General features: G+C 42.5%; 1 protein-coding gene across 2 annotated transcripts in view; it reads left to right on the top strand.

Annotated features, from left to right (window-relative positions):
* The window catches only part of ncalda (neurocalcin delta a), a 91,147-nt gene that overhangs the window by 28,638 nt on the left and 48,415 nt on the right, over positions 1-14,094 (top strand). The gene's annotated exons all lie outside the window — the stretch shown is intronic.

Genomic DNA, 14,094 nt, shown 5'->3' with positions numbered 1-14,094 from the left:
CAGGTGTCCGTTCCCGCTGACACAATGCTCATATTAACAACCCTGAGATCCTGAAAACGATGGGATTTTGTTCTAAACACACTAAATATAGCATTTGGAGGAAACACTGATCCAATGATGCTTATTTGTATGGTCAACATCGAGAGCTCAAACGATGTTTGCGTTTTTTTAGTTGTATGTATTTCAGTTTTTGAGAAGATTCAACATGGAGTTCACTACATCAGTGTTGAAGACAGACTCTGGTATATTTTTCTCTGTGGGGGAAGCTGGTGTATGACATCCAGTGACATGTAGCGTGGTCACGCCAGTGTGTGTCTGTGTGTGTGTGTGTGTGTGTGTGTGTGTGTGTGTGTGTGTGTGTGTGTGTGTGTGTGTGTGTGTGTGTGTGTGTGTGTGTGTGTGTGTGTGTGTGTGTGTGTGTGTGTGTGTGTGTGTGTGTGTGTGTGTGTGTGTGTGCGTGGGTGCGTGTGTGTGTGCGCCTTGTTGTTTTTGCTCACTGTTGCTTCCCATGACTCCGAGATGAGCCAGAGGAAGCCCAGTGTGATTTCCACACCGTTCCCAGGCCCCCAGATCCCTCCAAACATGGCCGAATGTACACAGTCTCACACACACACACGCACACACACACACACACGAGTGGCGTGTGCGTGTGTGTTTGTGTTCCTAACATTAAAAGAGATAAATAGCCCTGACGTCCTTCGCTCCCTGACACACGCATGTTCACTGTTCTTGATAGTAGTGAACTCTCACTCAGACTAAAGAGACAGCTGCAGCTCGTCCTGTTCGGAGCTCCACTGCTGTAAACAAGGGCAGCCTGCCACTGCGCCTAACACACTTACACTTCATGTCACTTGGAGTCCGTTTAACCTCTGAACCTCTCTCTGGATTTCTTGAAGAGCTCTCCTGAAATAGATCGTTTTCTCTCGGCGCACCGTTAATGTGGTGTCATTGGAAGCGATAGCGGTTGATGGTTTGGACAGAAAAGCCATTTTGACCTCTCGTGTGTAAGATGTTGTTGATTAACATGACATAGAAACTGATTAAACCCACTTACATCCAGCGTGTCAGTGTCACTGGATTCAGTTGTTTGTGTTTTAAAGGAATAGTCCGGTTATGTTAGAAGCCGAGTCTTAAGTGTGATTCTACCAGTGGCGGGCCGTCGGGGCCTGCAAGGCCTTCTCTGAAGGCCTAAGAAAAAATATCAGAATCACAGACTGATGTTGATAATATTTTGTCCGTGAATTCATATTAAATTATTCCAAACTGTCTGTCCGCTTCCTCTCATAGCTTCTCCCCCGGCTGCGCTGCTTCCAGATGTGTAGGTCCATATTAAAGCTTTTAACCAATCACATTTCAGCCATCACCTGTTGCCGGGTAAAGAAATCTGCCTGAGGCCTTCATATTCAATTCTGCAGGCGTCTGCAGTGTAAAACAAGTGTCGGTCACGCTGCTGCTTCAACCAATCAGATTTTGATATTGGCGACTCAGGACCTTCTAGAAGGCCGAGGGTGAGGTCAGTGTATTCAAGCCCTCTGATTGGATAGTCAGAGAGTTCACTCTCCAGCTAGCTGACTGCATCTGGAGTGAGCTGCACGAACAAAAATATAGTTGTGTTGATTTAATAGCAGTTTTATCAACGCACCATAGCTGAAAGAGAAGATAAAGAGATTTGGTTGCAGCTTTTTCATCAAAACAATTTTCAAGACGGACTTTTCCAAGAGGTCATTGAACGCACCGCAGCACTGAGCACAGAGGTCCTGTGCAATTTATCTGCGCTCACTACAATCTCAATGGCAGGAATCAGGATTATATTATTTACCATTATATTATTTTCAAGACCACAAAAAGCTGATGTTTGTCACCGTCCTCGACCCCCAGAAGTTTTGGGAAAAGCAGCCGCTTTTTTATGCAGCGACAGCTGAAGGTGAGACTGAACTTGGATTTTTTTCATTCATAAAGGTATTTATTCTGGCTACATGAGTATCTGTCTGTAATGGAAAGGCTTTTAATGCTGCATTTCTGCATGATAACATGGGTTTTGTAGCCATAAAAAAGTTATTGAGGGGTGGATTGAGTCAGACCAGCACTAGTGAAGGCCTCGGGCTGGAATGCACGGCCGCCACTGGATTCTACATTGGAATAAGTGGACGGTTCGCCACAAAACAGACACAGGAGCGGCATGGTGATGTGGGCACGATGGATTGTCACTCTGAATACGTGATGTCAAGTATCCACCCAATCAGTCATCCAAACATTTTCCCTGTTTGTCCACGTGAGTCTGGAGCACCAGGAAGGAGCGTAGAGAAACTCAAACATCTTTCTCCTGGCACTGTCTCCAGACTTTTCACCTAAACGCATAGTTAGAGTTATTGGAGAAGCACGTACTGTAGCATCGATGATGAGAGTCTGTGACGGTGGCAAAGCGTAGCCTCCACGCATTATTTGCGTGGCTGTATGACGGTGGCGGTTGGCTGCAAGACAGTAATGCATTGCATTCTATATGAATGAAACAGTAGTTTTTGCTGTCAAGTTGCATGGATCCCCAACCACCACTGAAGTCATCAGGTAGAAATATGGAAGGTCTTTCCCCACAGAACAGCACAAGCACTTATTCCTACCCCTGGCAAAAATGATGGAATCACCAGTCTTGGAGGATGTTCATTCAGTTGTTTAATTTTGTAGAAAAAAAGCAGATCACAGACATGCCACACAACTAAAGTCATTTAATGTGGCAACTTCCTGGCTTTAAGAAACACTAAAAGAAATCAAGAGAAAAAATAGTGGTAGTCAATAACAATTGCTTTTCTAGATCAAGCAGAGGGAAGAAATTATGGAATCATTCAATTTTGAGGAACAATTTATGGAATCATCCTGTAAATTTCCATTGCCAAAACCAACACCTTCATCAGATTAAATCTGCTCATTAGTCTGCACTTAAAAAGGAGCGCTCACACCTTGGAGAGCTGCTGCACCAAGTGGACCGACGTGAATCATGGCTCCAAAACCAGAGGTGTCAGTGGAAACAAAGGAGAGGATTATCAAACATCTTAAAGAAGGTAAATCATCCCGGAATGTTGTAAAAGATGTTGGTTGTTCACAGTCAGCTGTGTCTAAAATCTGGACCAAGTACAAACAACATGGGAAGGTTGTAAAAGGCAAGCATACTGGTAGACCAAGGGAGACATCAAAGTGTCAAGACGGAAAACTTAAAGCAATGTGTCTTGAAAACAGAAAATGCACAGCAAAAGAAATGAAGAACAAATGGGCGGGAATTGGAGTCAACATCTGTGACCGAACTGTGAGAAACCGCCTGAAAGAAATGGGATTTACTTACAGAAAAGCTGAACAAAAGCCATCATTGACACCTAAACAGAAAAAAACAAGGTTAAAATGGGCTGTGGAAAAGCAATGGTGGACCATGGATGACTGGATGAAAGTCATATTGAGTGATGAATCTGCATTGGGAAAGGCAATGATACTGGGACTTTTGCTTGGTGCCGTTCCAATGAGCTTTATAAAGACGACTGCCTGAAGAAAACATGCACATTTCCACTGTCATTGATGATATGGGGATGCATGTCAGGTAAAGGCACTGGGGAGATGGGGGGACACTTTTCTTATTCCATCAATTGAAAGGATGTTTGGGGATGATGACATCATTTTTCAAGATGATAATGCATCTTGCCATTGAGCAAAAACTGTGAAAACATTCCTTGAAGAAAGACACATAAGGTCAATGTCATGGCCTGCAAATAGTCCCGATCTCAATCCCATTGAAAAATGGTCCATGACAAGGCTCCAACCTGCAAAGCTGATCTGGCAACAGCAATCAGAGAAAGATGGCGTCAGATTGATGAAGAGTACTGTTTGTCACTTGTTAGGTCCATGCCTCAGAGACTGCAAGCTCTTATAAAAGCCAGAGGTGGTGCAACAAAGTACTTGTGGTGTGTTGTAGTGTTTTTTTGTTTGTTTGTTTGTCCAAGGATTCCATAATTTTTTACTCAACATTGAGTGATTCCATAATTTGTTCTTCTGCTTGATCTAGAAAAGCAATTGTTATTGACTACCACTATTGTTTTTCTTGATTTCTTTTAGTGTTTCTTAAAGCCAGGAAGTTGCCATTTTAAAGTACTTTAGTTGTGTGGCATGTCTGTGATCTGCTTTTTTTTCTACAAAATTAAACAACTGAATGAACATCCTCCAATGATTCCATCATTTTGGCCAGGGGTTGGAATATGACAAATTGTGTTTCTACAATACAAGAAGCCAATGCTTGACGAAAACAAGATGTGTTTTTGGGGTAATTTATTCTGGGCTAAAGTGGTTTCTTTGTCCTCATGGTCTCGTGTTTGAGGAGTATGGCAGAAGTTCTGCAATTCTGTCAATTAAATGCTTTTAAAGAATTTCCACTAAATTCCTCCTGACTTTTAGTTCATTTTCGCGCGCGTGTGTGTGTGTGTGTGTGTGTGTGTGTGTGTGTGTGTGTGTGTGTGTGTGTGTGTGTGTGTGTGTGTGTGTGTGTGTGTGTGTGTGTGAGGTCAGATTCGATTTTAATAAAGGTTACGCACGTTAGAATTACCTCAGCCTCTCTGACAGCCCTTGCCTCTTAGCAGGGGTTTCACCACAGTGAAGACTGATGTATTATTTTAGGATTTAATGACATGTTCTGATGGAGATGGCAGCAAAAACACTATTGTCGCCTCTTACTGTAACACCCCCTTTGAGGCTGTTGCAGTCACCAGAGACACACTGACATTCACTATTCTTCCACCAGATCAACACACATTATCAGCTCATATCCAGTCAAACCTGGTTTGAAGCTTCAATAAATGAAAGATGGCTTTCTCTCCCGTTCCCAGGCTATGACAATACTGTCCACCAATCGACCACAGAATTTAAATGGCGTGGCTTCTCTTATGTATATCTCACTTTTGCACCAGTGATTCTCAACTTTTTTCTTGAGGGACCCAAGGAATTTCATAACATACTGTATGTGACATACAGTTTCTTTTTTATTTTCTTTAACAATGGGCTCCTTTTCTCTGAGGATAAACTCTTTGGGTTTGCACACCGTCTCGGGGTGTTGGGTGGTCTGCTGCTTCAGCTGGCACAGTTTCAGCCCCCGTCCACACGAGCCAAAACAATCTTTTTTCTCCCTGGCGTTCTCCAAAAAAAAAACTAAATCCCTCCACACGTCACGATGAACACGACTCATCACGATGCCTTAGGGCATGTAGTGCGTATGCCTTTCATTCGCCAATTTTTTCGAACAAAAGATGCATTCATCTCTAATTTTGTCCATTGCTTCTATGGATCCATATTCTCTGTAACTCTAATGGCATACTCTTTTTGTTTTCTTTTTGACCATTTCAATGTTCTCTTTAGCCTGATGCGCCACCATTTTTTCCTCCCGATGTTTAATCTTTTAATGTAAACGCTTACACTGAGCAGTTTTGTGGTATAAAAGCATTAAATGCAGACTCACTTGTTTTTAAAACATAAAGATTTGTCACTAAAATCATGAGGTGTTCGTCTCTGCGTATCAGATACAATATTTGCTCTCGACCCGCTACCTTAACTCAGGCCCCGTATACTTGACAACGTTTCACGTGACAACACCTACTCCGTTAAAAAAAAACAAAAGGAGTGCGTTTTCACTGCAGCAGCCGACAGAGACAACGATGTAGTTAGTATGCCGGGCCACGGGAGGGCGCTGTTGCTTGATTTTGTAATGAAACTGAGACGTGTGCAGAGAACAATACGCTATTAACGTGAAGAAAATGGAGAGAACCCGACATCCGCATGGACTGATGACACATCGGATGCTATCAGGGGTGAGTCTCAACCATTAAACTACTGATCTGGACGATAAAACCAAAATACGGACCGCGGGTCATAACACTACAGGGTTTGTTTACAACTGGGTGAGCAGGAGGGAGGGGGAGAGGTGCACATGCGCAGTGACAGGCTCTGTGCCTCTGACAGTCTCTGCAGGAGGGGAATAGCAACAGTGAAAGAATCTTTCCACCTTGGGAGCCGGATTAAAACCTTTGGGGATACAGTGGATTCTCACACGGGTGCCGTGTAAACGGACCCATCAAAAGTGAAGAAAGTTTTGCGGATGCACTCGTAATCCTTGTCGTGTAAACGCGGCCTAAAAGGCATGATGACATCACCATTGTGTTGTGCTCTTTTTTCTCTGGCTTCCATTAGTTAACCCATTGATTTTGAAGCCCTTTAAATGACCTTCTTCATAAAGAGGTTGCTGATTAATGGAAATAGAAATACCCTTGTGGCCATTAAGAGCTGCAGACTGAGCCACGTTGGTGACTTTCAGTTCAAGATTGTTTACCGGAGGTGAATAAGCCTCAGCAATCACAGCCTCCACACGGTGGATCAGCTTGGGTGTACCGTGCCTGCAGATTTTTCAAACCTCTTTTCTTTGTGACGATATTTCTCATTTGTCTTTAATTACACTTTATTTTTTAATTTTTTTAATGGATCCTCCTCCTGCTACAAAGATGACAGGCATTCTCCAGGTCAGGGAGGGGGCACCCCACATGGAGGAGGATCTCATGTGACAGGAAGATGAACTATGAGATCAGCGGCAGTAATCTCACTGTACTGAACTCTTCGTGACAGAGCGAAGAGCTCAACCATCCTGGATAGAGACGTACAGTATGTAGACCGGCTTTGGTTTGGATTATCCCTCTCGGCGGGTCTGGGAGCGGCTTGGGGTCCCCCCAGAGGAGCAGGAGGGAACGGTTGAGACAGGCACGTCTGGGCTTTTCTGCTCTCTATATTGCTATGCGACATTATGCGGCCTAGGCATCAAAGAAGATGGATGGAGCCATCAGAGAAAGAGCCTGCATGCCAGCAGTCCTCAGAGACGCACTCCCTATAGTGCAAACAAAAATGATTTCCAATCACAGTTCATTTTAGTCAGCCCACAGTAGTCCGTTTAGTCCGTGACGGGGGTCAGAGTCACTCCTCGGGGACCTCATAGTCCTTTTCGAGAGGAATCTGTAGTTTCTCTTTAGTTTCTCACTGGTTCCTCTGCTTCCCTCTGGTTTCTTTCTTCTGACGCTTCATATCGTAATATCTGTAAACACCTTGAAACTTTTGAATCCTGTTTTTTCTTTAAAATTTACAAGAAAAGTTCCTCATGTATGTTTAGGAGGACTATTGACACCATTTGATGTCTTCAGCAAATTTTATAATATTACAGGACAATAGTATATTTTAGAAATATATATCAAATTAACGCAACAAATGTAAATGGCCTTTCAGAAATGGAATAACAAAATTATTTTCTATCTTTTACCTAATAGGACTATAACTGCTAGTCTACCATTGTGTTTAGTTTAGTTGGGTTTTTTTTTTTTTTTTTGAACTCCATTGTATAAAATCCATTCCGCCCTGCAGATACATCTGTAACTGGCTCCATACTGATGGGAGACGTACAGAAACGTTCAAACAAGCATAAATGGCTCCATGCAAATGTGTCCTGAACATTTAATGACGTAATTGGTCTCCTGTCTGTACAGATCTGATGCAAATGTAACGCCACTGCTGTACCTTCATGTATGAAACTTGTGGGGAAATATCTGGATAGCAGAGTCACACGTAATTTATGTGACAACAACTAAACAACAACTAATTAATACATTTCCTGTTAAGTGTTTTTACAAACCGAATGTAGGCTGGAAAACAGATTTTAGATATGTTATATCTGCGTGCGTGCGTGTCCAAAGTTGAAAAAAGAAAAAGAAAAACTGTGACTCACAGCAAGTTCTCAGCCAGTAGAAATAAAAGGCCGTTGCTGTTGTGAGCGACTTCCTTGAGTTTGATTGAGTTTGACATTTGATAGGCGAGACTCATCTGTCCGTCCCCCCACACCAGCAGACAGCCATCAATATGCAGAAACAAGAGCTCTATTTCTGTGCAATATTACTGATCGCTGTGTGTGTGTGTGTGTGTGTGTGTGTGTGTGTGTGTGTGTGTGTGTGTGTGTGTGTGTGTGTGTGTGTGTGTGTGTGTGTGTGTGTGTGTGTGTGTGTGTGTGTGTGTGTGTGTGTGTGTGTGTGTGTGTGTGTGTGTGTGTGTGTGTGTGTGTATTGATTGTGCAGTGGGTATGTGTGTGACTGTCAGTAATGGTGAGCAAGGGACCTGAGTGAGTCATCGGGGGTTGGTGATGTGTCTTTCTCTTCCTCCGAGCTCCCAACCTGCTGCTTTCTGATAAGACAGAGATTGAGGAGGGAGGCTCTGGTTAATCCTCTTTCTGCATCCAGCTTGCCATCTGCCATTAAAAAAAAAACAAAAAAACAAAACAATGATGGCACAAGGCCGGTCATTAGTCTTTTCTTCTGCCTTCTGTTTATAGTTCCTGAATCACTGAGGATGGAGTGGGTTGTAATGCTGTTGAGTAACTCTTGAGACACTTTGCTGATTGTATAACAAATCTTTCTTGTTGTTGTTTGTTTTTTTTCCCACTCTGAGTTTCCTGTTCCTTCACAGCTCCCGTCGCCAGCTATTGTAGAAAATAAGGTCCTTTTCGGCACTTTGAGTTGAGAAGACACATTAAAGGTTGAGTCAGAACACAATTAAACTATCGTCATAAAAGCACTGCCAAATAGAGAGACTTCTGTATTGACTTTCGTTGAGAGAAAACAGCTTTTTTAATTTTTTCTCTTAACCTTGTTGATTTTTGTGGATGGGATAGATCAATCAGCATAGAATTACAGATGTCCCTGGCAACGTTTGGCTGCGTTTACACGACAATGCTTTAAAGTCCTTTATAACGTGACGACGGCGCTTGCAGCCGCTGGAATGACTGAATGTGCGAGAGATTAAGACTTGACAATGACCAGGAGCCGATTAAACAATTGATCAGGAGCTATAATTTCTTTATATCTTGCAGAGTAATGCCAATCACAACTTTTCTACGGTGATATGTATCAGACCAGTTTCCTGTTCACCCTGTTGATGTGTGTGTTTAGTGGCTGTTCTGACCGAAAAGCCCCAGCATGCAATGTCTTTTAGCTTTAATCCCACCTTTTTTTAATCCTGAGATTATTAGAGACGGATTAAACTAACCACCTGTCATGACAACACACGTTTGTCAGATATATTCTTTTTACCTCTCATTATGGCACATAGAATGATTCATGTGCTCAAGTGTTTTCAAAAAGTGAAATGTAAAATCAATTATGAGAATTAATTTCATATTAATCTATCCATAACAAGTCATAACTGTGTTTCAGCCTTGAATTTATTTCTCATCTGGCTTTACTTTGTCACAACAACCATCACCTTCTCACTGTCAGATTAACTCGTCCTCTGGATCGGCGATGTCAAACGTTTTAGTTCGGGGGCCACATCCAGTACAGTCCCAACTTGAGTGGGTCGGATTGGTAAAAAGAACTGCAAAGTGTTTCTCCGTTGTGGTCCAGAGTATGCCTGATGAAAGTGTCTAACACATGAATGAAAGCCAGCAAGAACCATTAAAATGAGATGGCTAATGAGCACTTTTTTCTCTCATTAAAGTCACATCATTTTCTGCTGCGGCTGCGTTCAGCTTCATTTATATCGGAGTATAATGAAATGTAATCTCCACATTAATCTCCATCGCTTGTCCTCATTAAGCTGGTCATCTGCTTCTGTCACAGATCATGTACGTTAAAGAGATCTGTCCAATAAACGTGCAAAGAAGGTGCAAAGTAAGAAGATTTCTTACATTGCAAGTGATATTTTGAGTATGTGCAAACAGTCTGTAATACTCTTGATTAATCGCTGCATTTAAAAATCAGATAGCACGTGTTTTAAAAGATTATGAAGCTCAGATCTTTGGCAGACCTTACCTCATTCTTTACCTGTTAATTCAATAGCAGCAGATTAAATGAAGGCTGTGTAATTTACCACCTCGCTCATTATTTTATTACCACCTGAATGTGTTGCTGCAGCCTCAGTAGGAGAGATAAAGGATGCGTCCGTGCTGCACTTCATCCTCTCATCCTGTATGTTTCTCCACTGAAGCAACGGATGGTTGTTTCCTTTATTTTTGAAGTTTGCAGGCTGGATTACCGCGCATCGTGATAACCTGTCTCATTACACAACAACAAAGACGTCTAAGGCGCTGCCGTCACTGCTTTTGGCAGGCTGTGCGTTACGTTGGATTAGCCTGTTCAGCGAGGTGCATCGGCTCGCCCACCCCATGCACTGCGCTTACATAACACACCAGGAGGAGATTTGTTTTCAAATCGTCTTGCCCGCTCATTGCAGCGAGCGGCGAATTGAGCCTCCTGGAGGACAGCTGTGTTGCAGAACCTCGCTTTCTACTCCAGCTGCTGTGGAGGGTTAAAAACTCTCCCGCAGAATGGGAGTTCTTGCTCGGCTGCCCGTTTCTCGGTGAAGTTGTGCCGGTGCACAGTGGATGTCCTCCCTGTCCTCTCAGGACAGAGTCACATCAACAACCATATGGTCCATATGGTGTGTGTGTGTGTGTGTGTGTGTGTGTGTGTGTGTGTGTGTGTGTGTGTGTGTGTGTGTGTGTGTGTGTGTGTGTGTGTGTGTGTGTGTGTGTGTGTGTGTGTGTGTGTGTGTGTGTGTGTGTGTGTGTGTGTGTGTGTGTGTGTGTGTGTGTGTGTGCGTGCGTGCGTGTGCGTGTTTTCGTTGGCACAGAAGTGCGATGCTCATAATTGTGCAACGTCGCGTTCTCCTCGTCGCTGTCGTCCACACAGCCTGCGGAGACGGAGACGCTCTGCCAAAGCCGTTCCTCCATCACGGTGAAGCAGCAGACCCAGTGCTGCAGAATTACACCTCAAAGTGGCGGGATGACATAAACCACCAATTAGTGGGCTTACCGGATCACTTTGGTACATAAAATCCTCTATTAGTAAATATTGACCCCCCCCCTCCCCTCAGTATGATTTCAATATTCACAGTATCTGCGACAAAGCACCCCTTGTAATCCGTGGATTATCTAAAAATATACTTTGTAGAATAAGTTGTTGCGAAAGTGCCAGCTAATCTTCAGGTCAGCGTTAGGCTGTTCAAGCTTTTCTTCTTTGGCACATCATGTCTGTTTGAGCCTCTTAAAAGGGTCACTGAGTGTCCCAGACCAAAGATGAGCGAACGAAGCGACAACCTTTCAAATCTGTTGTCTTATGTCAGACAGTGAGAGCGGACAGTCCTGCAAACACAATCAAAGAGACTCCGGTTCTGCAACAGATCATAGTTTGTAGATTCTCTGGAGGTAAAATGTTCAACCATGTCCACATCAACCATCTACTTCTATATCAAACTTTTCTTTACTAGAAATGCTTTATTCATTTAAGTCCTGAAAACACAAGATGATGATGTTGTTTTTGCATATTGACTGGCGGCTTTGAGCTTGTCAGTAGATCCAGGAAGATCGCTACACGCTACATGCTACATGCTACATGCTACAGCATTCCGGGGCTCCGGCACAGCGATGCCACATGCTACACATTCTTAACACGATTAAAGTATGACTGATACGCTGAAACAGCGAGCTGGAGCGTGTGGCGGCACACAGTAGGCTCAGTCCCTCGGTGTACGCGATGCGTACTGTAGATAGTGTCGATATGACAGCGTGGAGATACACGCTACGCACTGCACTGCTAAAGATTAGTACTCGTACCTCGTTGTAATTTCATGATATCCTTGTTGCAGCAGGTTATAAACATGACGCTGCTGAAATTGCTCTTTCTCTCACAGCCTTCACGCTTCTTGGGGATTTTTCATGAGACTAATAAGATTAATCAACTTCTCTACAAAATAAAAGGCTCAGAAATCATTCAAAACTCACCACAGTTTATAGTTAGGTGTTTTGAAAATTGCCTCAAAATAAAGTGTGTGTATCACTTTGAACCCTTTAATCTTGAACAACCACATCAGATTTTAGATGACGATGCTGACTCCAGCGCTCTGGAAGTTAATGTACTAAATAGCGCGACAATGACAATGGTCTTGCGGAGTGGAATGTGGTGGTGCATTGCTCCAGAGGAGCGACATGGTAAGTTACTACTCCTGACAGTCTTCATGACAGCACTCCATCCAACTTCATCATCGGTCCATACGAATGTCGTGGACTCGCCATTGTTCACGCTTATAGCTTATTGTTCTCTGCACCCATTCATGTGTGGTTTCATTACAAAAAAAACCAACAGCACCCACTAGTGGCCCAAAATGAAAACTACATTGTTTTCAGCATTTCTGCCGTTTTCAAAATGTTGCTGTGTAAACGTGAAAATTCTCTGAAAGAAAAACACAAAAGCTATTCGTTTTCACTTGAAACGTCGCGCTAACATCTGAGAAGATTTTTAACCTGCTGCTGAGCTCTGACTCGGATCACTCCACGAACTACACCTTGATACCTTGTTCCCGTCAGGCGTTCACAGTCTGCTTCCTGTTGGGAAATAGTTCTTCTGCCAACCTCATTTTGTCCAGCAGACTGAATCAACAATCCAAAAGGATTTTTATTCTGTTACTTTCATTTCACCCTCTAACTTTTTACCATCATTACAGACTCATTGTTACCAGTGACTGAACATCGCACTGTAATTCCACCTGAAACACATCAGGTCATTTCCATTTCACTGATTATAAGACTCGGCTTCTCCTCTGTGGATTCAGGCCTCACTCTGAATAGGTGAATAATAATCTCACATTATATATATGACTTCATATCAATTTATTTCTTTATTTTGTACTCCACTGATCATGATTATTATGATTACAGTAAAGGAGAAGAACGTCCAATGGGGTGCAGAAAATAAGTTGTACGCGGTGCAGTGCCTATATAATCACTGGTGTTGAGAGGTTTGTTAACTCTCCTGATGGTAAACCTGCTTTCATAAAGGCTCTTCCTTACAGTGAATGGTGCTTTCCACATGAAGTGACGATAGGTGATTGTACTACGTGTGAAAGCGTTGCTCTGTGGGCAGTGGAGCTCAGCAGCAGGACGCCTGAAGATCTCCGCTGTCATGTGAAGTGTATGTGCCTCCGGGATAATGACAGCCATTTACAAGGTCTTGCGTTTCAAAGCTCTACTGTCATTAGGGTTGTTTTCAGAGGCGAACCCACCCCCACACTGTATTCCCTTTGTCTTCTGCTCTTAGTCCTATTATCTCTTTTTCTTCTCTGTCTTTTTTTGACACCTCAAGTCTGTGTTAGAAAATTTTCACTTTTAAAATACAGCGATCGTTTCCCTGTACATGTTTCCATTTGCAATTTTGCTCAAGTGTCACGTGTTGTTTGTGTCATTTTTACTCTATCTGGAGCCTTTGTATGATACATCTTTACAGACTTTAGCGCAGAGCTGTCATATAACTATAATGAACTGTAAAAATGTAATGTTAAGTAACCACAGTAACATAATTCAATACAAGGTGCACGTTCTATGCTATGCAGAATAATCCCCAAAAAACTTTTGAAGAAATTGAATCGAAAATGGCATAAAGTCAAAACCATTTAATTGCTGTAAAATTAACATGTTTCTTCTTATATTGCACGTTCAGTAAAAAGTAAATCTTTAAATTTTACGTTTCAGATTTTAACATGTCCGCACGCAGTGTGGCCGGTTAGCATTCTTCTAATGTCATTGCATCTTCAATAACTTGTACGTACAACTCACAGTGTACTTGGGTTGTATGCAGTTTCAATTTTCTTGTCGATTAAATGCGATTTTTGTTTATTTAGAGGTTTTTTTTCTGGAATCATCCATCTTGTTTTCTTCTTGCTGTTGTAATCAGATGAAAATCCCCTTATCATAAAACAATGCGCCCTCTGTAGGACCGGCATGTCATTACAACTAAAAACACATTACAGTAACAACTGGAAAGGACTTTAGACCATTTACACCACGTTTCAAGTAAAAAACTTTTTTTTTGCGCTTTCATTTCAGAGAATTTTTGTGTTTATGGAAAACAATTCAAGTTCATTTACACAGAAACAACAGGAACACTGAAAAATGTTTTCCTGTTCGGTCAATAGTTATTGCTGTTAGTTGTTTCTGTAATGAAACCACACACACACACACACGCCTGCACACGTACAATTCTAGCGGACAGA

Source organism: Lipophrys pholis (genome assembly GCF_963383615.2).
Source record: "Lipophrys pholis genome assembly, chromosome: 9".
NCBI lineage: Eukaryota > Metazoa > Chordata > Actinopteri > Blenniiformes > Blenniidae > Lipophrys > Lipophrys pholis.
This window is presented reverse-complemented; position numbering and strand designations above follow the sequence as displayed.